Source organism: Sorex fumeus, unplaced genomic scaffold (genome assembly GCF_029834395.1).
Source record: "Sorex fumeus unplaced genomic scaffold, SorFum_2.1 ptg000015l, whole genome shotgun sequence".
Classification (NCBI taxonomy): Eukaryota; Metazoa; Chordata; class Mammalia; order Eulipotyphla; family Soricidae; genus Sorex; species Sorex fumeus.
The window spans coordinates 15,085,304-15,112,573 of NW_026606072.1; the positions used below are offsets into that span (position 1 = coordinate 15,085,304).

The 27,270-nt window shown below is 37.8% G+C and overlaps 1 protein-coding gene across 2 annotated transcripts in view; it reads left to right on the forward strand.

The window, feature by feature from the left end:
- Window positions 1–27,270, forward strand: part of PDE4D (phosphodiesterase 4D) — a 775,698-nt gene that overhangs the window by 392,438 nt on the left and 355,990 nt on the right. The window lies entirely within an intron of this gene.

Consider the following 27,270-nt stretch of genomic DNA (forward strand, 5'->3'; position numbering starts at 1 on the left):
CACTTTTCTAATAATTTGACTGTAGCCATTTTCTTATTTTTATTATTCAACTGAACTCTTAACACCTCACAAGTAACTATTCAAAGCAGCAGCAGTCTGGGAAATGCTCTTATGCCCTTTCTTCTATCAGTAGTTAAAATGTTTTCAAATGGGTCAGAGAGATAGTACAGCAGGTGGAGTACTTGTCCTGCATGCTGTCAACAAAGGTTCAACCTCCCACACCCGCATATGATCCCCTGAACACTGCCAGAAGTAAGCTCTGAGCACCTCTAGGTGTGGCACAAAAACAAAAAAAGTTTTCAATCTGTGTTCATCATGATTTGCGTGAACTCTATTGTATTCTGAATAATGGTATGAATTGACTACAGATACAAAAATGAATAGAAAAGAGAAACATTCTTCTCTTTCTTTTTATATATAATTTTTTAGAAGCCATTTTTATAGAAACCATGTTTGGTTTCTATAAAGTATTAGCTAATTTTTCCGTATACTCTCTATCTATACTACCTATCACTGGAGTGGTAGCACAGTGTGTAGGGCGTTTGTCTTGCACACAGCGACATGGCCAACCTGAGTTCGATTCCTCCATCCTTCTCGAAGAGCCTGGCAAGCTACTGAGAGTATTTCGCATGCATGGCAAAGCCTGGCAAGCTACCCATGATGTATTCAATATGCCAAACACAGTAACAAGTCTCACAATGTTACTGGACCTGCTCGAGCAAATCGATGAACAATGGGAGGACAGTGATAGTGATTGTGACTCTCTAATTAAGTAGACTTAAAAAGAAACGCATGGGAAAGGGGAAAGGAGAAGACTACTTTTCCTATACCCAATCCTGCATTCCTGTCTTCAGCCTTTATCACAGAATACTCTGTTTATTATCTGACAGAAATGCTATTCAAGAGACCTCGTACTGAGGGGGCATGTGAAGCACACTGTAGGGTCATGGTGCAGGGCTAAAGCAAGAGACAAAGAGAATGCCTATGTTGTCAGGTTCCCTGGAAGCAGGCTTTGAGATCAGTTTGTGGTGAAGTGCTCATGAGGTTGCTGTTTCTAGAGAAAAAGGAGAGAAGACGGGAATGTGGAGGCTTCAGTTGACATCTTTGCAAATATGAGCTACCATATTGGTGGATTTTTTAATAATTTTTTTATAGTATAGGTAATATGGTTATAGCAGTGTTGACGATTGTGATATTGATAAGGTGCTGGAAAAAGTTCAAAGGAAGAAAAGTTCAAAGTAGAGCTAAAGTGGATGGTTGGGGTTCTAAATAGGGGATCAGATTACACCTCAGGAGACAAGATGTAAACCAAAAAAATAATGGACAGTGTAGATTTCTGGGATGAAAACTCAGTTGTTGGGCTGGAGCGATAGCACAGTGGGCAGGGCATTTGCCTTGCATGTGGTCAACCCGGGTTCGATTCCCAGCATCTCATATGGTTCCCAGAACACCGCCAGGAATAATTCCTGAGTGTAAAGCGAAAAGTAACCCCTGAGCATCGCCAGGTGTAACCCAAAAAGAAAAAAAAAAGGACTCAGTTCTTTCTACTTTTTCCAGAATACAGGGAAGGCTGGTAAGACTGCAGAGATTGAGTACAGAGATGAAATAAGGGGTGTAGTGTGTCCATATGGGACATAGAAACCACGGGAAAGAATCAACCATATTATAGTTTACTATGCTGTGCTGTTTGTCCCATAGAATTGCTTGAGCACTGAGAAAACTGTTTGAATATACAATACAAAATTAACTGCTCAGCATTTAGAAGTCAGCTAATACTTTATAGAAACCAAACATGGTTTCTATAAAAATGGTTTCTAAAAAATCATATATAAAAAGAAAGAGAAGAATGTTTCCCTTTTCTATTCATTTTTGTAATTCCTATAGCTCTTTCAGGTTTAAACGTTATATTAAGTACTAGCTTTCTACAAAGTAGTGGCATAAAATAAAACACATTTTAAGTCAAGAAGGCAATGTTTATTGAGCTTTCAAAATATGACCTCATGTAGCACTGCAGCACTGTCCTCCCGTTGTTCATTGATTTGCTCGAGTGGGCACCAGTAATGTGTCCATTGTGAGACTTGTTGTTACTATTTTTGGCATATTGAATACACCACGGGCAGCTTGCAAGGTTTTGCCATGCGAGTGGGATACTCTCAGTAGCTTGCTGGGCTCTCCAAGAGGGGCAGAGGAATCAAACCCAGGTCAGCTGCATACAAGGCAAACCCCCTACCCACTGTGCTGTCGCTCTGCCCATTGGATTGTGGAGTCCATCCAACCATATTAATTGATTGGATTATTATGATCATCACATGAGGTCATGTAATGATCATAGTAATCCAATAAGAAAAATGCCTTCATTTTATTGATGAAAATACTGAATCTCGGGGGTAATAAAATGACGATTTCTTAGGCTGTATTTTATGTACTAAAAATGAGACTTAGTCTGAGTTAGTCTGACTGAAACATTTTCCCCCATTCTTGATATTTAACTACCTCAAATATTTTTGGTCATGAGAAGATTACAGAGGGCCAGCTTTGATTTTGTATCTAAAAACTTGTCTACTGTGCTCTACTAAAAATAAGTGGAAAAGGTACTTACTGTTTTTTTCACAGTGACATTTGGTTTGGCTTATAGAGAACATAGAGAATGTTACTGCCAATTCCATTTGCATCCACAAGAACAAAAAGCATTCTTTACATAAAATGATTCACACAATGATAAATAATAATTAACTGATTATGATGACAATTTTTCTAATTTTCTAACTGAAAAAGTGAAAATTAATTTGGATTTAAAATTAACTGCTTGTTTTTTTTTCTTTTTCAGGTAAGTTTGAAAATATTTTTCTTATGGAATAGAGGTATGGTGTCACTTTTTCCTGAGTTTTAAATACTTTTACCATTGGGTGTATTTATGCATGCATTTTATTTCTTTTGCTATTGCAAATATTTGGAATGTTACCTTGTGGATTAAAGTTAGTTAGAAGTTTTAAGTATACAGTTCCATAAAACAAGTCTATACAGTGTTTGTGTTTGAATTTGTGTTTAATAATTACTAAGTCAGCACAAGGAAAGGATATACTGTGGGGTAAGAGGAAGTAAGTATTCAAGGAGATAATCTAAGATTGAGAAGGTGAGTTACCTCAGCTCCAGAAATGCAATCTACACTGGCCTTGAAAGATTTTCCGAAGAATAAGGTGCCTTTTTATGAGTTAAGACAATCTACCAGAAACTGTTTTCATTTTCTTTGCTAAGTCCTTGATCTTGTGTTTTGCTCCATTACATCGTAGAATCTTTTGCCAGGAAATTGCTGATATGTATCTTTGGAAAAAGGAATGAACAACTATTTTAAACCTAAATTAAGATTTTAAGTTAAATACATTATCTATGTATATATTTGGGTTTTTAGCATACAGTAAATGCAATATGCCTATGCACATGTAACTAACCATATAATAAAAGAAGGAGAAAATTCCAGAAAAGATACAGAAAAAAAACCAGCAGTGTTTAGAAAAATAAGAGATTTGTATCCAAGAAGGAAAGAAACTGTTTAAGTGTCCATATAAATTATTGTATATGATTTAATATAATAAATTAAGAACAAAACAAGTAAACTTCATGCTAATTATAATGGCTTATTTATTATTGAAATTTTATATGCATTTGTAAAAATGACATTTTTATATTAAATATATAGAGATAAAAAGGAATAGGACACTAAATCACCTAATCTACATACTACCTAATCAATTAAATGATGTAATAAAGGGGACAAGAATGTTCCTGGGAATTGACTGGAGACATTGATGGTGGGAAATATATACTGGTGGAGGGATGGGTGTTTTATCATTGAATCACTGAAACTTGAAAGCTTTGTAACTGTATCTCATGGTGATTCAATTTAAAAAAAAATGTTCCGAGATTACAGATGACAGGTAAAGAATTAAAATTCCATCATACGTTCTTTGATATGTAATCCTTTGAAATGATTATATTAATGTAATTAGGAAAGTGTCAATATTATCACCCTGAATATATGTTGCAAAATCAAGGACTTCAGATCAGATATCTTAACAAAGAAAGCAAGTCATGAAGATAGTTGTCTGATTTACACTTAATTTATCTAGTACCCAAGCAGCAATCCCCTCCAAAAATGAGTAGGATTTAAGGGCATTGTAAAATGACTTTCTATCTCTCAGACAATACAAGTATTGGTTCCCTTCTGCTACCTATGTGTCAGAGAGATTCTGAAACCCAAGGGTCAGCAAGGTTTTTCCTTATAAAGTCATATATATTTTAGTTTCACAGTTATGAGTTCTCATAAAGTAATAATTCAACTCCTCCAGCACCCAGAAACAGATTGTAATACGAGAACTCATATAATTTTATTTCCAAAAGCAGGTGGTGAGTGGAATTTGCTCTGTGTTAGGTATAAAGACCCTTTTATATCTCACTTTGAAATAAAATTAAGTAAACATTACCCCCCCCCAAAAAAAATTGTGTTACTGTATATACATAGGTCACCATCTGCTTCAGATAAGTTCTTGGTAGAGTATGAATGTAACGTTGCTTAAATGTAGTTTAAAAATAAATAATAAACTGCTAGAAAGTTTTTATGAATTTAAACACTAGGGGGCACAAAAAGATATTTTAAAATTCAAGGACCTTTGTAAACCAAACACTACAATTATGAAAACTCCTTCAAGTAGAGCTCTGTGACCTCAATGTGCATAATTTGTCAGAAATGTTGGCCTGCAGCTGGTCACAAAAACTTCAAAAAATTGAACCAGTCAGTGTTTTTGTAATAGCCATATGTCTCTTTTAAAATGTTTATTTTTGACCTTTTTATTCAATGTAGCTAAAATAGAGGACTTATATGGAGAACTTGAAGTATTAATTTCTTTAGTTTCTGACTTATATGCAGTTGGTACGAATGAACGGCACGAATTTGCAGTTGGTACGAAAAAGCCACGAATAAACATTAATCCTACTTTTAAGAAACAATATTATTTTCAATTTTAATTTTTAATTTTAAAAAACTTTATAACAGAAGAATGCATGTAAATATAGATTTTTCATATTTGGCTTAATTTTTAAATTTGATCTGATTTGAAGATTTTATTTCAGAAGGTCAACTAAAAATCAAGTCACCTCAGGCCTCAAAAATAATTATATACTCCAATATAGTAATATTGGAGCAGTTCATAAGTATTTATTTTGAAATTGTAAAATAATTTTATAATAAAAATATTTATGTTCAAAGTATTAGCCATAAATATTTAAAACTTAGTTGCTATTTTGATATTACACATAAATTAATGTTTAAATAATTATTGCCATCAGATTCAGGTACTAGACTCTTGTCAATCATTAGAAGATATTTTCAAATAACTACAAATGGTAAGCAGGAAATAAAAAATTCGAAGCATAATCAAAATTTTAATAAATAGGATGCTTGGGTTTATTGTATAAGTATTGCATAATATATTTCAGGTAAATAGATAAATAAAGAAACTGAACCAGCAATGTTCCAATAATTACCCTGGGTATCAATTATTTCCCCTTCCCAGTCATCTTTTCTTGGGCACTTGAGTTATTTCTAGATCTTGACTATTGTGAATATTACTGCACTGAACATAGGAATGAAAATGTCTTTTCTGAATTTATTTTTTGGTCCCTTGTGTAGAAGGCAAGGAGTGGAATTACTGAGTCGTAGGGAAGCTCAATTCCTAGTTTTTTGAGAAGAGTGGGCATAATATTTCTTAAACAATGAACCATTCAACATTCCTACCAGCAATGAATGATGGCCACTTTTTCCCCAAGATCCATGCCATATTGGTTTTGTTCTTTGTGATGTGTGCCAGGCTCACTGGTATGAGATTTAATTTTTGTTTTGAATTCCATTTACCTCATGATAAGTGATGCATTCCATTTACCTCATCATAAGTGATGCAGAGCATTTTTCCATATACCCTTTGCCCATTTTATGCCTAAGAAGTTTCTATTCATCATCCTCACTCTCATTTTTTTGTCTGGGTTGGCTTTTTTCTTATAAAGTTTAATTAGTCCTTCAAATATCTTACATATTAAGCCACCGTTAACTGAGTAGTGGACAGTTATGGGGCATATTTTTTATTCTAGTTATCAGTTCCGTTGTACAGTAGAAGCATATTAGTTTAATATAGTGCGATTTGTTTCTTGTCAAATTGCTTGCCACTGGCATTGAGTCATTGAAGATACCTCTAGACTCAGTGTCGTGAGCTGTTCTGCCTATGTTTTCCTCTATATAGGTTATTAATTCAGGTTTATATCAAGGCCTTTAATATATTTTTATTTGACTTTTATGTGTGGAATTTGAATGGGGTATGATAAGCTGGAGATATAGTAGAGCATATAGAATACTATCTTGCACGTGGCTGACCCAGGTGTCATCCCTGGTACGACACATGGTTCACAAAGTCTCACCAGGAGTGATCTCTGAGGACAGAGCAAGCAGTAATCCCTGAGTGCCACTGGATATGGTCTCAAAACAACAACAGCATCAACAAAATAAAAAGAGTTCTGAGTTCATTATTTTGCATGTGGTCAACCAGTTTTACCAACACCATTTATTGAAGCAGCTCCCAATACTTCACTTCATATTTTTTCTCCTTTGTCAAAGATTAACTGTTTTGAGGTTCTGGACTCTGTTTCTATTCTGCTGGTCTTAAAGTCTGTCCTAATTCTACTACCACACTATTTTGATTGCTAGAGTTTTGTAGTATCATTCAAAGTTGGGGAGAGATGGGTCTCCAGTATTCTACTGTCCTAGGATTGCTTTGGTTATTTGGAGAGAAGGGTGATTACTCTACATAAATTTAAATAGTATTTGTTGTATAACTTTTTTAAGTGTTCTGAGTACTTCTCTAAACCTGAATTGGATCAGTATAATGCTTTGAGCTCCGGCAGCCAAAGACCCTCCAGAACCAGCCACAACCATGCTGAGACCACTCTCCACACGCATGGAGAGTGGTCTCCATGTTCCGGCAGAGGAACAAAGGCATGCGGGTCCCGGGGTTGAGATCTCCAAGCCTGCTCGGATCGGGGCTGAGCATCCACCACCCAGATCCTTTATCTTCCAGTAGGCAGGGATCACACCCACCAAGTGCCCCCCAGCGCTGTGTTATTCCATCAATGGCCAAGACCCAAAGACTATAAAACCCAGCTCTGGGAAGCATGCGGCCGCGTGACATCTTTTTATCTCATTCTTACTTTGGACAACCTGGCAGGCTACCGAATGTAACCTGCCCACACGGCAGAGTCTGACAAACTCCCCATGGTGTACCCAGTATGCCAAATACAATGATGGGTCTCATTCTCCTAACCCTGAAAGAGCCTTGAATATGGCACATTTTAAAAGCTCACGGCTAGGACGAAGGAGACGTTACTGGGGCCTCCTCGAGGCCATCGATGACCAACAGGATGATCATGATCGTGATCGTGAATGCTTTGAGCAAAATTATCATTTTAGCAACATTAATCCATCTAACCCATGAGCATGGGATATGTTTCCATTTCCTCAAGTCCTCTTTTATTTCTTTTGGTAGCGATGCATACTTTTTTTTTTGTATAAACCTTTCACATATTTTGTTAAGCTTATTTCTGGGTACTTGATTTCCTGAAGCACAGTTTTGAATGTTCTTTAAATTTTTTCCCTCTCTTCTATTTTATTATTTGGATATACAAATGTCGTGGATTTCTGCATGTTCCTGCTGCCTGACATTTACTGTACAAGTTTATTGTTTCTAGGAACTTTTTTCGTAGTCTTTAGGATCTTCTACATACAGTACCATGTCATCTACAAATAGTGAGAATTTGACTTCTTCTTTTCCATTATGGGTGCCCTTCCATATCTCTTTCTTGCTTGATTGCTATGATAAGGACTTCCAATTCTATATTGAATAGTAGTGGAAATGGTGGGCAACCTTGTCTTGTGCCTCATTTTAGAAGGAAGACTTTCAGTTTTCCTCCAAACAGTTATGATGTTTCTGTGGACTTGTGGTAAATGGCTTTAACTATATCAAGAAAAGTCCTTTCTACCCCATCTTATTGATACGTTTTATTATGAAAGAGTGCTTTCTCTATGTGTATTAATATGGTCATCTGATTCTTATTTTTCCTTATATTGATATGGTATTTCAAAGAACTTTTTAAAAATTAGGATTCTTTGTTCAAGCAGTAAAACTCAGTGGGCTATTTTAAAAGTATGTTATTTTGTGCACCAGAAGATCTACTTAGATGGAATATTGATTGCTCAGTGAGGTGACAGTAATGTCACCTTTACAGGTGTGAAATAGAGGACTCCATCTGAGCTTCTGGGCTGTGACTAACTTACTGTGCTCTTGCCATTAAGAAGGGCACAGAGGCCAGCCAAGGTAAACAGAGAAGCAAAGCCCTGCAAGAAACATCTCCAGTACTAGTTTGTAGAACAGAACTTCCTTGTATGCTCCCTGAGCCATGGTAAAGCAGAAAACATGTAAAAAGTACATATGGATGGACTTATGCACAGATGCACACTTCTCAAATCCGTATTTCTTTACAGTATGCCTTCTGCCCCTGTCTTTCTCTAAATAAGACTTGCAAAACATTTGTGGTGAAGGACTAGAGATAGAATCAGGAGAATAAAGGAAATAAAATTAGATTTTGCCTTGAGCACGAACTTCCTTGGAAATCTGGTAATCACCAAAAAAGGATTCACAAAAGAAATTCTATAAAGAATATTGACGAAAAAGCACATTTTGTGTCGCACAGATCAAATGTTTGTCTAATTTCAGTCTTGCTTCTCCACATGTCATTTTTTGTTGTTGTTGTTTTATTTATTTTTTTAATTTTCTTCTTTTTTTATTTAATCATTTTTTTTATTAGTGAAACACCATGAGGTACGTTTATAGACTTATAAATTTTTGTGCTTGGGTTTCAGTTATACAATGATCAAGTACCCATCCCTCCACCAGTGCCCATCGTCCCCCACCACGGGTCCTAGCATCCCTCCCACCCCCCATCCCCCCCCCCCATCCCACCCTGCCGCTGTGGCAGGGCATTCCCCCTTGTTCTCTTTCTCTTCTTTTGGGTACTGTGTTTTGCCAGAGAGGCATTGAGTGGCAATCATGTTTGGTCTATAGACTACTTTTAGCATCCACATGTCATTTTTTAAGGTAAAACATATTTTCTAAAATATTTACAAAAAATGTTCATCAGTGACAGGTGGGAGAAGGTATTGATTTGTTTAGTTTGTTTAGTTTGTTTTAGATTAGTGGTCAGGTGGTGCTCTGAGGCTACTGTTCCTTGGGAGTTGTTCTTAGTCGTACTCAGGGAACCCTGTGATGCATGAGATCTAACTGGGGTTCTTGCATGCAAAGAATGTGCTCTGCGCTTTGAACTGTCTTTCTCTCCAGACACGAGCAATGCTTTTTGTTCTTTTTCTTTTGTAAAAGATGCTGAAATGGAGTACACAGTATAAACGAAGGGAAAAAGTTTGGTTGCAGAAAATTTTGCCCCTTAATTCACTGTTTTTTATATTTTCTTAAGTTTTTAATTCCTAATACCTAGGAAATTAAAAAATATGTTTACGTGTATACCTGGAAAATAATTTGATAAACAAAGTGGAAAGATAGATGAGGCTGATCCAATCAAATACTACATCCAAGAGCTTCTCTCTAAACGATTTCATCTTTTAACATCCAAACAATTTGGCTTTTAACCTGTTACCAGAAATGATCAGTCATTTATGATGTTATTTGAAATAGACATTGTTTGCAAAGATATCATAAATTCAAAAGTTGACTAGTTTGTGTTCCCAAACAATGCTTACAGGGTTTGTATATAAAATTTCATAAATAAAGTGTCCTCAGTCATGACCAGGTACAAATTAAAAAGTTGTGAACACTGAAGCATACAATATCTTTCAAAAGGTGGAGAAACAGATGATGTGGCTTATATAAACTAATTGATAAGAAAAAGAGAAGCTTAAATCCTTTTTTGGAGCAAAGATGAATTAATTATTATGAAAAGGAGTGGCAAAATTTAAAGCAAAATTACTTCTTTGGTACCTGTCCTCTAAGAAGTTTAAGGGGTAATTGTCATACATTTAACTCCTGCTTTGTTGAGCAGGCCTGGGGGTACATGTGGTTCACAAAGTCCATAAGGATTACAACCACAAAGCAGCAAAGCAGCAAACACAGAAGCAAAGCAGACCAGGATCATTTTCTCCATGACACACCTTCAGATGATGGAAAACTACAATAAGCTTTATGGCCAAAATAAGAAACAAATGAAAATAATAAAGTCACTTTGACAATCAGTACAGATGCCTTTGACATCTTTATTCCCATTTATTCATACCTGTATATCAATAGATAACCCATAGTATAAGCCCAACGTTATCTTTTTTTTTACTCTATTATTTGTTAATTCTCAGATAACATGAAAGAGAGTAGACCCAAGTTTTTCATACCTGTCAAGGCTCTTTCAAGCCTGGAAATATCACAAATAGAAATTTTTTCAGCTTAAATATGTTCATTAACATTCTCAGTAAAGATAAAATGTTTCCTGAATATGAAAAAAGGTATAATAGAGAAGTCTTAAAAATTTTTAAAAAGACGAATAATTTCAAGTCATCTCATGGACACTATAATTCTAACAATATTATACTGTGCACTTACAGATTTGTTTAAAAGGGTAAGTCTCATGCTAAGTGTTCTTAACACACACACACACACAAACACACACACACACACACCACAAATAAATAAATAAATAAATCCCAAGCCAAAAAGGCCAGAGGAAACTTTAGGGAATTATGGCTATGTGTATCACCTTCCTTGTGCTAAGTGATTTCATATGTGGGTAAATATAACTTATGTGTGCAAAGTGCATAAAAGATACATTGTTTGTGGGGTTTCTTTTATAACATGCCTTAATAGTACTATTTAAAAATGCCATGCTGACTTTATATGCCAAAATAATTAAAGGGCAGAAATTTCTGACTGTCTAAATCCTTATAGACAAGATCAAAATATTAATTCTAGTTTTATTATTACACTCCCCTACTCAGAAATCTTTTAAGACCTTTCGTTTCTAAATGAATAAAAGGTCCAAATGAAGTGTTTTACTGTACAGTCTGAATTGTCCTTTATTGTTTTTTCCTCACTGCCTCTGATCACTGCATGATACATTAGATTTCTTGTCCCATTAACCATTGCCTTGCTTCTGGAGAACAGCAATAACTTAGAGTTGTTATGAGGCAATAGTAGTCACAGTATTTAGTAAATTTTGATAAATCAGTCAACTCTTCTGACTGTCAGACCAGTGAGTTCATTCACTTATGTGTGTGTGTATGTGTGTGTGTATATGTGTGTGTGTGTGTGGTAACTGAGTTCCTGTCACTACCAGTCATGATAAAAGTGAACAAAGCACTGTTTGAAATGAAGCTTAACTTCTGTGGGGGAAGTCACAAATCACAAATCATCCTGTTAATCGTCGATTGCCTCGAGCAGGCCCCAGTAACGTCTCCTTCATCCTAGCCCTGAGATTATATTCAAGGCTCTTTAGGAGAATGAGACCCATCACTGTTACTGGTATTTGGCATATTGGGTATGCCACGGGGAGTTTGCCAGACTGCCGTGTGGGCAGGCTACATTCGGTAGCCTGCAAGTTTGTCCAAAGTAGGAATGAGATAATGAGATGTCATAATAGGATGTTCTCTTCCGGGAGCTGGTTTTTATAGTCTCTGAGTCTTGGCCGTTGGTGGGATTACACGGCACCAGGGGGCCAGTTGGTGGGTGTGACCCCCGCCTACTGGAATTTGGAGGATCTGGGTGGAGGATGCTCGGCCCAAATCCGAATAGGCTTGGAGATCTCGGCCCCGGAACCCGCGTGACTTTGACCCTCTGCCAGTACCTTCATGTGTGTGGAGAGTGGTCTCAGCATGGTGGTGACTGGTCCTGGAGGTCTTTGGCTGCCAGAGCCCTGGTCGGGGCAGGGAAGAAAGCTGAACCCACTCCCCTCCAAGGGACCCCGGTGAGGACAGTCAAGCGTGGGGGCAGGAGACTGCACTGTTCTCTTCCGGGAGCTGGTTTTTATAGTCTCTGAGTCTTGGCCGTTGATGGAATTACACGGCGCCAGGGGGCCAGTTGGTGGGTATGACCCCCGCCTACTTCATGTGTGCGGAGAGGGGGAAGTAGACAGTACATAATACTTAAACTTATATACAACACATGATCTTTCATCAGATCTATGAAGAAAACGAATAAAAATAAATAGAGAGTAAGGGGAGTAATCATTTATTTTATTTACTTAATGGGAGTAGCAGAGTGGTCTACACATGGCAGTGCACAGGGCTACCTGCAAGTGCATACTCTGGAGTCACTCCTGGCAGTGATCACTCACCATAAGGGCCATGCAGTCCTAGTATTGTCACTGGTTGGCACTGACTGGCACGTGTTGGCACTAGCCAGCATGGTTTGGCACTAGCTGGCTTTTACTGGCACACCTTGGCACTGGATGACACCGACTGGCACTGGTTGGTACCGACAGACACGTGTTTACAGCGTTTATCTTGGCAGATTTGGACACTAACTGGTCCAGGTTATCACCGATAACACCACTTGGCACTGCTGGCACACCCTAAAATTGGTTGACACTGACTGGCAAACGCCAGCAAAGTTAGCATTGGCTGACAAATGTTGTCACCAACTAATATACATTGGTGCTGGCTGGCACATCTCAGCACTGATCGGCACCAATGGGCACAGATTGGCACCATCTGTCACAGGCTAGCTTGGCTGGCACAGGTTGTCACAGTCCTCTTGCACAAAATCTGAATGTGTTTAAGAATCTACATACTGGCTTGTTCTTCAAGTCCATGTTCTCCCTTGAACTCGGATCTCGCTTACTTTTGTCGGTGTTTCTTTGCTGCCTGTGTTCTCTCTTGAACACATTTCCTCTCTTTCTCTCCCCTTGCATCTCTCTAATCAAGTTTCATTCAATAAAAGAAAACCTACCTTGCTTCACTACAAACAAAAAACAAACACCCCTCCCTCAAAAATAATCTACATGTATTGTTTTTCTTTTCACATCCTCTTTTCTACCGCTTGCTTCTCTTTCATGGATACAATAATGCTCACCAGTGAATAGCCTGAGGTTTCATGTGAGACTGTAGCAGAATTTTTAGACAGAATTAACATTGAATGTAATGCAATTTGATTGGGGGGTTCAGAATTGTCTTTAACCTGTATTTGCATAGGGAGCACCTTGTTTGTTTTTTTATTGATTTCAGGTGCTTATTTGGGGTGGACTGGAAAAATTGGTGGATATAGAGAGCCACTCCAAACCAGACTTTGTCATATTTCAGTTTTGTTTTGTCAAATGGAGAAAGTATTTGTCAGAGAAAAATAACATGTTTCTGAAATAGTAGAAACAAGTAGAGATACTTATTATCTGTTTTAGGAAGTTCTTTTTAAAGCATTAGCATTAAAGAATACAAGTATGTGGTAAATCCATGTACACATATACTAACAGAGATGTAAGATACCAAGTTTGTCTGTCTCCGTGCTAAAGTATACATCCTTTATAGGTTTAGAAGTAGGCCATCTGCTAAGCAAATGCCTTGAATTTGCTACAAGGCATTGAAATTCTTGCCTCTACTTTAGGTGAAGGATATTTACAGTCCTGAAAAATCTCTCTTCACAAGGGAGTGCCATCCAAACCTAGGGCTCTTCACAGCAGAGAATTTCCAGTCCTCTCTGCATATATTAAGAATCAGCTTCTTTTTCTGTTTGCCCTGTCTGCTCATGACTTTTCTACCTTCTGGGTGGCAGACTACTCTGATCTTTCTGTTTAACATCTGCAAACCACATCATGTGGCTTTTCATTTGATTTTTAAATGACATCATCAAAGGTGTTAAATTATGTATTTGCTTATTTGGCTTCTGATCATGTCTCCCTTGAACCCTTTAAACATCTCAGTAGTATGTAAACTATCTATGAGATATGTTTAACTTTATATGAATTCTAAAGATGTATTCATGACCTTTCATTGAAATTTAATTCAACCAAAACACCTAATGCTGGTGGGAAGAAAGAAACTTGAATGCTCTCATTTCTCAATTTTATCTGATTGATAATTTAAACACCATAGACTCTCAACTAGCCTAAAACTCATCATACAGTATTATCTATCACCACTCTACTGTCATTTTAATCTATTTATTATCTATTAGTTGCAAATGTATGCTACTCAACGTCTTGATTCCTATTTGCTCACCCTTGGGAACTCTTACTTTACTTTCTGACTTTATGTGTTCAAATTTTCTATGTATAGGTGATATAATACAGTATTTGTCTTTCTTGGTTCTGATTTACCTAATCTAGCATGATACTCTCAAGGACTATTCATATAAAAATGTCAATCTTTCCTTTTTAATGGGTGAACAGTAGTCCACATTTGTGTGTCTGTAACACTTTGTAAAGCATATAACTATTGATTCTAACAACTTCTTAACAAGAATTTCTGTTTATTTGCTTTTTCATGGAGTTGCTGTAATGAGACTATGCTGGAATTGCATATGCATGTTCTTAAATGTACCTGATGTGATGAATATGTACATGGGAGGCTGGGCTGACACAGCAGTACCTGCTCCTTCCCGCCAGCATACCATTTCAAGCATCCCGCCCTGAGAGTGCTCAGTAATCATTTGTATGAGGTCTTTGGTTTCATGTTAACTAAAACTAGGTGTCTGCTGACACTCTTATGATGTCATTTGACCTTGACCTGAATCTCAAATTGTGAAGAAAGTAGCAAGCTGACATATCCTTGGCATATCAGAAGTAATGGGTGAAAATGAACTCAGTGATATTTTTTTCTAGTATATTAGGAAAGTAGAATCTCTCCTTGAAAATGTCAGATTAATGTTTAAATCTTTTTTCAATGTAACAAAAGAAACAAAAAATTAAAAAACCCACAAATAAAACAAAAGTCTCCATTTATCAAAGCAGCTTCTTATTGTTAGATTTTTTAAACTATTTAGTATGATCAAAATATGCAGTTGTTACTATCTTATCATCTTATCAGGACATCTTTTTCTGACATCTTGTTATCTCATTCCTTTTTCATCATTTTTTCATTTCATCATCCTGTTATTCGTCGATTGCCTCGAGCAGGCCCCAGTAACGTCTGTTTCATCCTAGCCCTGAGATTATATTCAAGGCTCTTTAGGAGAATGAGACCCATCATTGTTACTGGTATTTGGCATATTTGGTACACCACGGGGAGTTTGCCAGACTCAGCCCTGTGGGCAGGCTACATTCGATAGCCTGCAAGTTTGTCCAAAGTAGGAATGAGACAATAAGATGTCATAAAAAAAAAAGTTCTGATAAGATGTCGCGCGGCCGCATTTGCGGCCGCGCGGTTCCGGGATCTGAATTTTATAGTCTCTGAGTCTTGGCCGCTGATGGGATTACACGGCGCCAGGGGGCCAGGTGGTGGGTGTGACCCCCGCCTACTGGAATTTGGAGGATCTGGGTGGAAGATGCTCGACTCCAATCCGAGTAGGCTTGGAGGTCTCAGCCCCGGAACCCGCGTGGCTTTGTCCCTCTGCCAGTACCTTCATGTGTGCGGAGAGTGGTCTCAGCATGGTGGTGGCTGGTCCTGGAGGTCTTCGGCTGCCGTAGCCCTGGTCGGGGCGGGGAGGAAAGCTCAACCCGCTCCCCTCCAAGGGGCTCCGGGAAGGAACACCCAGGCGCGGGGGCAGCTTTAATAGTTTAAGCATTGTTGATATATTTTACTGAGAAAAGATGTACCATCATTGTTGAGACCTTTCTATGAGATCAAGGTTTTATTTCCCTATTTGCAAAGCTCAGTAAGGAGGGCCTGACTTTATTTTTCTTGTGTATTTCCAGACACCTAAAATTGATTTGAACTCACAGTTGGCATTAGGCATAAAAGATCAAAATCTTATAAGTGTTTCTCTCCCAAGGTCTTCTTACTTTATCTTAATATTAAGAATTGACTGTCAGGAGAGAGGTGTTTGCACTGGATCAGGTACTGTGAAAAGCGTTTGGTTTAAAATATCTCATTTAATTTGTTTTACGGCTGAGCCTCTGAAAAATCACCTCCTCCTTATGTTCTAAACAAGACCTCAAGTCAGTGAACTTTTCTCTAATATCTTTTATTTGTGCTCTCCCAACTACCCTGAACTTTTTCTAAAATCTAAGCCCAATTCAGTTCCTTCTGTCTTTAGCCTTATTCTTCAGACCGTTTGCCTTAAACTCTGAGCTTTGTTGGATTCACTGCTGGTTGTCAGCGTGCGTTTAGCATGTCACACAGTAGATACTAACACATTAGTTCTTGAATAAATTTCACATGGAGACTAGCTTTTTTTTTTTTTTTTTTTTTTTTGCTTTTTGGGTCAAAAATTATTTCCTGGCGGTGCTTAGAGGACCATACAGGATGCTGAGAATCGAACTCCGGTTGGCCGCATGCAAGGCAAACGCCCTACCCACTGTGCCATTGCTCCATCCCCAAAAACTAGCTTTAAGGGTCTCATCTTTTAGTAGCACTGTAGCACTGTTCTCCCATTGTTCATCGATTTGCTTGAGCGGGCACCAGTAACATCTTCATTGTGATACTTGTTACTATTCTTGGAATACCGAATACACCACGAGGAGCTTGCCAGGCTCTGCCATGCAGGCAGAATACTCTCGGTAGCTTGCTGGGCTCTCCAAGAGGGGAGGAAGAATCAAACCCAGGAATCGGCCACGTGCAAGGCAAATGTCTATCCCGCTTTGGTCACTCTCGGAATATCAAACAAACTGTATTCTGCTCCCAAATATTTTATTACCCATGTACAGTAGAACTTAAAATTCCACAGCTATGTTTTTTCCTCTTTGCAGTTTATTTCACATATAAATTCAACCTCTTAATAGTCATCTATAATTTATATATAAAAGTTAAATAGGTCCAACTTAAATTACAAGTTGTTCTAAATATATTAATTTTCTTCTCTGTGTGTGTGTGTGTTTCCATCTCTGTCTCTCTGCCCCTCTGTCTCTGTCTGTCTGTCTTTCTCCCTCTGTCTCTCTCTCTGTCTCTCTGTCTCTGTCTCTCTCCCTCTCTTTCTCTCTCTCTTTCTGCCTCCCTCACTTGCTTTTATAGTTTGCAATACAGGTACTAAGAGGTTATCATGTATATCATTTTTATCTACTTTCAGCACTCAGTTCTTGTCCAGAGTGATCATTTCCAGTTATCATTGTCTTATGGGTCCCTTCTCTATCCTAACTGCCCTCACCATCACTACTATCCTCACACCTACTTGTGGCAAGCTTCCAACAATGGGCCAGTCATCTTGGCCCTTGCTTCAACTGTCCTTGGGTATTAGTCTCATACCACAGATGAGTGCAGTCATTCTATGTCTGTCTCTCTTTTTGACTCGGCATGATACTCTCCAGGTCCATCCATTTATAAGCAAATTTCATAACTTCATATTTCCTGGTGACTGCATAGCATTCCACTGTGTAGATGTCCCACAATTTCTTTATCCAGTTGTCTGTTCTCAGGCACTCAGGTTGTTTCCAGATTCTGGCTGTTGTGAATAGTGCTGCAATGAACATAGATGTGCAGATGGCATTTCTGCTGTGTGTTTTTGGTCCCCCGGGGTATATTCCCACAAAGTGTATTATTCCTGGGTCATATGGAAGCTCAATTTCTTGTTTTTTGAGGAATGCTCATGTTGTTTTCCCAAAAGGCTGGGCCAGTCAGTATTCCTACCAACAAAGAATAAGAGTCCCTTTCTCCTCATATCTGCTCCAGCACTGGTTGTTCTTGTTCTTTTTGACGTGTGCCAGTCTCTGTGAGGTGAGATGATATCTATCTCATTGTTGTTTTGATTTGCATCTCAGTGGTGTCCCCATCCCTCTTGAGTGGCATGTTTACTACTAAATACCAGTTTGCATGTTTCCATTGTCTTTGTGTATTTGTTGTTCTACCATTATCTTTCTTTATATAGAGACACCTCAATTTTAATATCAGATCAAGTGACAACTTGTTGACTGTATGATTACAGGGGCAAGTGAACTTTCAAAACCTTTATTTATCAGCTGTAGACAAAATTAAAAAAATAAGACTAAAGTTATATATATTATGATAATTTTATAATCAATATTATACCCTTATCATAGAATAAACACCAAATACATAGTTGATACCAGCATATTAAAATAATGGTTGAAAAACTGTACCCTCGCTATAAGATGTTTTATTTATAAAAGGCCCTCCCGTTGATCGTCGATTTGCTCGAGCAGGCCCAGTAACGTCTCCATTGGAGACTTTTGTTGTTACTGTGTCTGGCATATGAATACTCTCGGTAGCTTGCCGGGCTCTCCGAGAGGGGTGGAGGAATCGAACTCGGGTCGGCCATGTTGGCCGCTTGTAAGGCGAACGCCCTACCCGCTGTGCTATAGGCTTAGTCAATGAATAGAGTCAGAATGAGGAAGGGGATTTGGAGGTATCGGGCAAGTACTAAGTGCCCGAGAAGGGAAAAATTTATGAGAGTTGAATTCAATAAATAAATATCCAGGTTTAGGGAGCTATTAAACACTGTCTTAGAAAGAAAATCACAGTGCCAGAGTGAAACAAATGAGCTTTATATTTGGGGTCTTTTTCATTTGGTCCTGGGGGAGAAATTTGTTTCCTGTTTCACAGAGGTACCATGTCATCACTGCTTTTGCTCATTTATTAGCATAGTTCAAAATAGTGCCCTTTTTGCCCTCATTTGGTACATGGTCACCACTGAGAGCAGCTTTGTGCTACAAATGTTTTTCCATTTAGACAAACTTCAGGAATTCATAAGTTTAAAAAAAATAAATAGCATTTTAATATTTAAGAAGAATCTAGAATTTTGCAATGGAGAAAAATTATGTTAGCTAATTTTAGTTGAAGTTTTACCACTTAATTTGTTTAGTTCTAATAAACAGAACCTTTAGAAAAATTTTTTGTTGCAATAAATAAATAAAAGTTTTGCTGCAGGATTAACCTTTAAGATACTCAATATTTTGTTCTATCTTTTACAGTTATCACTATCTAAATATTTCAAATGTAGGAAAAAACGTTACACATGAAAGCTATCAACTTCTATTCTTTTTGAAACTGATGAAAGAGTACACTTTCTATGTTCATGTGTGGGAGCCCATTTTTTATGACAATTTTTTAGCTGGAAATGTTTCTAGCCACATAAAAGCATTTTTCCTACCTTTCTAATAATAATAGTTTTAGTTTCTTGGTCCAGAGAGTAGTACAGGGGTTTAGACATTTGCTTTCTATATAGACAACCCCATTTTAAATCCCCAATACTACATATGGTCCCTGAGGATTGCTAGGGATCACTCCTGAGCACAAAAGCAGGAATAGCCCCTGAACACAGCTGAGTGTGACCCAACCTGCTCCTTCACACAAAAATAGCATATGTATATATCATTGTTTTAATAGCAAATCGAGTAGGCATTTGCCTTGCAAGCGGCCGGCCTGGCCAACCCGAGTTCGATCCCCCACCCCTCTCGAAGAGCCCGGCAAGCTACTGAGAATATCTTGCTCGCACAGTAAAGCCTGGCAAGCTACCCGTGATGTATTCGATATGCCAAATGCAGTAACAAGTCTCACAATGTTACTGGGCCCACTCGAGCAAATCAATAAACAATGGGAGGACAGTGACCGATTTAATATTTTGATTATTGTCTCATTTAAATACGACACTGAAACATTAATGCCAGGCAACAAAGCTCAAGATCATATGTCAAGTTCAGAGGTATAATGATGACTCTAATACCCTTTAACATGGCTGCTTATATAGTTTCCCAGTGGTGGTTCAAGACAGTCTGTGATTCATTTGGTCATAAAAGTGACAATGGCGTTTCTGGTTTTGTTATTTTGTTTATATATGTTTTTCATAAAGGGCTAGAGCCATAGCACAGCGGTAGGGCGTTTGCCTTGCACGCAGCCGGCCCACCCTAGCTGGGTTTGATTCCTCCGGCCCTCTCAGCAAGCCCGGCAAGCTACTGAGAGTATCTTGTCCGCAGGGAAAAGCCTGGCATGAAGTACCCAATGAGGTACTCAATATGCCAAACACAGTAACAAGTCTCACAACGGAGACGTTACTAGGCCCGCTCAAGAATATCGATGAACAACCGGAGGACAGTGCTACAGTGCTACAATGGCTTTGTCACAGGGAGATCTGAGAAAAGAGAAGATGTATTAGTCCAAAGTTATCTACATGGAAATATTTACACCAGTTTTGGAACATAGAGAATATAATGCTATAATTGATTTTCAAGAAGTTCTGAGACTATTGATTTGTTCATTCATTAAAAAAAATTCCATTGTGCCTGATTTTCCTTTGGTTACTTGCTTTGCACTGAGAATCCAGTGGGAAAGTGAGTGTGGTCTGTGTTCTGATGATGCTTAGGTCTATCAAAGAAGCCAGACATTGAAATTGTGCAGTAATTACAAAGCGACTGATAGTGATCAGAGGAAATGTTGGAGGGCAAAATGAAGTCACCTTTGGCCTGGAGAAGCAGAAGTAACTTTCAAAACAAAGTTATATATTTGTCCCTTTGCTCACTAGTCTATAGGTAAGGAGTAATTTTTCCATCTGGTTCATGAGTACAGTATTTTTTTTCTTTTTGGGTCACACCCGGCGATGCTCAGGGGTTACTCCTAGCTCATGCACTCAGGAATTGCTCCTGGCGGTGCTCAGGGGACCATATGGGATGCTGGGAATCGAACCTGTGTCGGCCATGTTGGCTGCGTGCAAGGCAAACGCCCTACCTGCTGTGCTATCGCTCCTGCCCCAGAGTACAGTATTTAAAAACACCATTTTTACTTTTAAGATCTTCAAAAGCATGGACTATTAAGGTGATTACTGACTCAAAAAACAGAAAAACTTTAAAATTTATCATGTTTTGTTCTTTATGTCATTATGAGTCTACATTAATCCAAAATTTTCATAAGAATTTAAGTCTTGAAATATTTTTGTTGGTGTCATAAAAAAAATTCATAGGACATTGTCAAACACTTAGTACAAACTTAAACATATATTTCACTTCCCTCCAACTTCATTCTTGTGTATTATTTCTTTCTTAAAAATTTTACATATTTATCCAAATATTTTAAAAGATCTCAGTGCTTTATTGGATAGAAAAGTACTTGATTTAATCATCTTCAAAACCACTAAAGCATTCTTAGAAATACTTTAACGTGGATGGAAACCTTGAGTATTTTGTATTTTCACTCACATTCACAACTTTAATCTTTAATTATTAAATGTAATTATGCCTTTGTCAGTTGTTTTATTATTTTAATAGTATTAGATATTTAATGACATTTTATTTCTATTTACATCTTAGGATACGTGCATATATGTTAATAAAATATGCATTTGTAGAAGTTTAAAATACAGAACATGCTTTTCTAATGTTCTTAAAAATCTTACGATTATTTCTGTTAGAATTGCCTTTTTGTAGCACTGAGAATAGTCCTCTATTTCAGGACATGAAAAAATAACCTCTAAACCATGCAGACACATATGAGCTTTAGGAAGAGAGCATGAAGGCAGTTTTTTAATGCTAGAATTATTTGCTATAAAACTTACATTTAATTATCATAAAACTAATATAATACAAATCCTTATAAAAATAGCAATTACTGGGGGCCAGAGAGATAGCACAGCAGGCAGGGTGCTTGCCTTGCATGTGGTCAAACCAGGTTCAATCTCATGCACCCCAAATGGTACCCTAAGCCTGCCAGGAGTAATCTCTGAGCAGAGAATCAGAAATTATCCCCAAGCACAACCAGGTGTGGCTCACCCCTGCAAAAAAATAAAAATAAAATAAAAATAAAATTATAATTACTAGTCCTGAACAAGTGCTAGTTTTTAGACATACAAAATGCATTACTAAATTTCCTTTTAACGTGCTCTTTTGCATAAAATTACCTTGACTATAGAAGTATTACACAAAAGCATGAGAGGTAGCTGATATGTGAAAATAAAGTGACAAATAAAATAGTTTTGTGCTTCCACCTTAACTTCTGCCTTTGAGTTTGTGACCGGTAACTATTTCAAAATACAACATTATCCTGAAGCCATCTGCCTACTCTAGTTTCCTGAGGCAATCTATTTCAACATAAAGAAACCCCACTAATATAACTGTCTCTAAAGTTTAATTTAAACTCCCACCCCAAATTGTCAAATAGTGACTTGTAGTTTTAGTACACATCCACATGGATTATGTGTAAATTTTCTCTCTCTCTCTGTCTCTCTTTCATTCTCTCTGTCTCTCTCTCTCTGTCTCTCTCTCTCTTTCTCTCTCTCTCTCACACACACGCACACACACATATATACATATAACTTTGTTTTTTGTTGTTTTTCAATTTTGGTCCTTATGGTTTGCAATGCCGACACTCATCATGTTTGGCCTCTTTCAGCCACTTTCAGCACACATCTCCCATTCAGAGAGATCCTTTCCAACCATCATTATCGTAGTGGTCCCTTCTCTATCTCAACTGCCTTCTCTCATAGCATTTTGAGGCAGGCTTCTAACCATGGCCCAATTCTCCTGACCCTTGTTTCCTACTGTCCTTCGACGTTAGTCTTTCTCTCTCTCTCTCTCTCTCTCTCTCTCTCTCTCTCTCTCTCTCTCGCTCTCTCTCTGTATATATATATATATATGTGTATATACATATATATATATAGATATAGCACAAATGAGTCCAGTCATTCTATGTCTGTCCCTCTCCTTTTGACTCATTTCACTCAATATGAACCACGGGTGTAAATATTTCTGCCCCCAAAAATGATATAGCAGGTAAGGCATTGCCTTGTTTGTGGTCTACCCCAGTTTGATTCTGGTACCACCTTTGGTCCCCTGAACATCACCAGTGGTCACTGCTAAGCGCAGGCTCAGAAGTATGCCCTCACTTTTTGCACGTTTCACCAAAACCCAACCCCTTCCAAAAAAGAGTAATAATTCCAGGTTTAGAGCACAATGTTACTATAACCTTTCCACTATCATAGTGCCTCTATTCTCCTGCCACAGTCCACTGGACCAGTTTTGCCTCCCACCTCCTCTTGATAATCTCACCTCTGTGGTTAGAATCTATACACTTTGTAAGAAAATGTCTTTTCCTTTGATATTTTTCTTTAGTTGCCACATATGAGTGAGATAATCTAGTATTTGTCTTTTTCCTTCTGATTTGTTTCACTTCACACAACCCTCTTCAAATCTATTCATCCTAATCAGTGTTACCGCTTGTACATTGAGGAGGTTTTATTTGATTTCAGTAGCTATCTAACCTGAGCTTCTGTATTGAACAGAAAAAAACCAGAATTTTACTGTGATATCTAGAATCTTTGAACTAAAGGCCGAGAAATATTCGAGACTAAAATGATGGGTTTTACAGCTCTGCAGAATAAGAATTCTAAGTTATTGACGGGAAGTGGGCATTTTTTTTTGAGATTTTAGAGCTTAGGAATTATGTGGACAACAACTGAATGGGAGGACTGGACAAAGATTCTATCTTATATGTGGTTTTCACTAGAAGTTTAGCTTTCAACTTGTAAGAGAACAGTTTGTCTCAGGGATGGAGCATCTCTCTTTGACAATCTATCTTGTTTTTGCTAAAATTCTTCCAGGGAAAAAGAAGTGCTTCATAGTGACATAAATAGAAATATTGAAAGAATTTCTATTTCATTTCCTTTAGAACTCATAAACTGAAAGTTTAAAACAGTTGTTGGAAACGTAAGTGACAGAAAAGTTTTGTCAGGCAAACAGCTTCACTTAATTTTCATTTTTGCAGTTATCTAAATTCCTACTTCTGTTATATACTAAAACAATATTGATAATTGTCCTTAAAATCAAGACTGAACTTGGATCATAATTTCAGAAATAAGTTATTCCTATTACTTTTCTGAGGTTAGGTAGGTAAGTATGGGGATTATGCAAAACTGTTGAAAAGGAAAGGGTCAAGAAGATTCGTAGCAGTAAATTAATATTTGGGGAAACTGGTATTAACTTTGGCAGATATTTCTTTTTTTTTTTCCTTCTCCCCCTTCACTGGAGGAAAGTGTCACACCTGGTGATACTTAATCGCTACTCCTAACTAAGCATCAGTTTGATTATGAGTCACTCCTGGTCTTACTCGGGATAACGGAAGGTCAAGAATAAAATCAGGGTCAGCCACATGCGAAGGCAGGTGCTTTAAGTCCTGTACTGTCACTCCAGCTCAGTGGATGTTTCTTTATGTAATTTCACAGGAAAAGAAGACCAAAGTTTCAATTTTCAGAAATTCATATTTATAATTCCACTGTTTTATGGTCTTTTACTATTTTAGATGTCTGCTTAATATGTATGGAAAATGAATGAAAGATAAGCTTTGGCAATAATGAAAAAGATAACTTTACATCTCCATTGTACATGTTCTTTAGAAAAAGTTGGGTGTTTTACAGTATGTTCATCCTGCATTATACAATGTCCTACATATAATCAATTATTTACCAATAGTAAAGTTCCCTGTTTAAAATGAAAATTGGTATAGAGATAAGGAGAAGTATAAGTGAAATGGCTGTGGCTGGGTAGGAAGAGAGAATACTCTTGTAACAAATGAAACTGGGATAACAATGCAGGTAAAAATTTTATGTTTCCAAATCTAGTTGTCTTTGTATTGATGCAGCTTTTATTTTGAGAACCTAAGAGTCATTTTACCTACAAATTTTAAAAGGACCTCCAGATGGACTAAGAACTTTGTATTGCCTGGAAATGAAAAGAAAGAGGTGCTAGTCTATACCATCCATCCTTCTCTTCACTTTCTCTTTTGTATATTCCACACTCTTTTCCTTTCTTAATTCTTTATTGAATCAATACGAATTACAAATTTATTTATGCTTGAGTTTTAGGCAAACAATATTCCAACAGCAATCCCTTCATCCATGTCTATATCTCTCCTCCAATGTCCCCATTTCCCCTCTCAGCCTTGTCTGACTTTATGGCAGTTTGTTTTCCTTTTTCCTTTTAAGGCACTGTGTTTTACAGGATTGCTAGTAATAGGGTTTCATGCATGTCACTCTGCCTCCTTTCAGCACCTAGTCTTGATTCCGGGTGACCGGGTGACCCTTTAGCATTGTCTTATGGTTCCTTCCCTGACCTATTCACCTTCCACCCACCAGTGTCAAATTTCCTACTGAGGACTATTTCTCATGTTCTTTGTTCCTATTGCCTTTGGTTATTAATCAACCTCCTACGATGTTTGTTCATATCGTACATATGAGTGTGATTCCTCTGTGTCTGTCCCTCTCCCTCTGACTGACTTCACTCAGCATGATACTCTCCAGATCCATCCATGTACCAGTAAATTGCATGACTTCATGTTACAGTCGAGTAGTGTTTCATTGTGTGCTATATCTTCTTTATCCAGTCATCTATTCTTGTGCAGTTAAGTTATTTCCAGATTTTGGCAATAATGAATATTATGAATAGTGCTGCAATGAGCAACACAATATAAATGTCTTTTGTATGTTGTGTTTTTACAAGGAGTGAAATTGCTGGGTGACATGGAAGCTCAATTCCTGGTTTTTTTGAGGAATATAGTGTTCAAAAAAGAGGCTGGGTTTGTCAACATTCCCACCAGCATTGGAGGGTACCCTTTCCCCCCACATCCACGTCAACGCTAGTTGTTCTTTGTGATGTTTGGCATTCACTCTGGTGTGAGGTAATATTGTTATTTTGATTTGCATTTTCCTGATGATTAGTGATGCAGAGCATTTTTATATGCTTTTTGACCTTTTGTGTTTCTTCCTTAAGGAAGTTTCTATTCAAATCTTTTCTCCATTTTGGATGGGATTGGATTTTTTTTCTTGTACATCTCTACCAGCTCCACTCCCTTTTTCACCCCAGACTACCCGACCAGATTTTTGACAGATCTTCCTCCTCTGCCAGACTCCCAGTTCTTGAACACTGTCTGCCTTCAGTCTCAAGTAAAGTCATTCCACTAAGCACCAAGTTGTTCAGTTGTGTGTCAACTCTGCTAAGAATGTTTGCATTTCCTAAGAGCGGTCGTACTAAAATGGAAAATAAATATTCTAAAGGAATGAAGTGATACTCTGGGAATTCCATTCTTTTAAAAGGTGGGCTCCTGTAAGAACAGTTGCCTTCTCAAAGATTACCAAGGAGGGGCTCACCAGTGTTGCTCTTGTGAAATTAAGATTCATGTGTAAAAGCTGAGAACTGCAGTTTGTGACACATTAACATATTGCCAGTTGATTCAGAGAAAACGTGTTTCGTTTTGAATGCTTCACTCTTCCAAGGTTGCTGCTGTTTCCTCAGTTATCACTCACCCACACTTTTAGCCCATCTTCCTGATAACAAAGAGGTGAAACCATAAAAATGTTTTCTGTTACTCACTTCCAAAGCTGATATGGAACCTGAAGTGTGTGTTCTCAACAACTATTGGTGTGCTGGATACAGTCATGAAAATGAATGTCTTCTTATTGACTTGAGCCTCTGTGAAAACTACATAAATATCTGGAACCCCTTTGGATATCAAGTGAATGACAGGTTGGGCTCTAAGGGTCTCAAAGTGTGGCATAAATGTACAATCCCTTAGTCTCATTGTTGATCAGTTTTGTCCTGTTCAGAGTGGGTTAAATTCACTCTTAGGCACTCCAAGCCTTTCTAATCTTATCCTGGAGAAGTGGAGTTCTGCCTTGGTTTACAGTTGAGGTCACCCACGGGGCAGAGTTTCCACAGGGGCTGATGGAATTATGCTGATTTGTTAACATTAAATACCACTGGGTGGTGCAGTTCAATGACGGCAGTGGAGTTCTTTGAGTCCTGGAGTACTGTATCTTGCAATGCCTGCCTCTCCGAAATGTGCTGGGCTCAGAAAATGTGGGAAAGGCTCTATTTGACTTTCCTTGTTTGTCTAATTTGAAAGAACATTGTTGGAGAGACTTATCAGCTTACGAAATGTTTCTAAGCAATGAAAAGGGGTCAAGAAAATTATTCTCCATTGCCAAAGTCTTTCATTATAATTCACTGTCAAGGTGACAAGTATCTCCTTCTGGGAAAAGCTGCCAAGGGCTTTGAAAGTGATCTGTCTGTTTTCTTCTCCCTCTGACATGTAGGGAGGAGTTGGGATTTGGAGAAGGTTAAATCCTTGTGGAAGGGTGGCTAATAGTTGTGTTCGTTCCT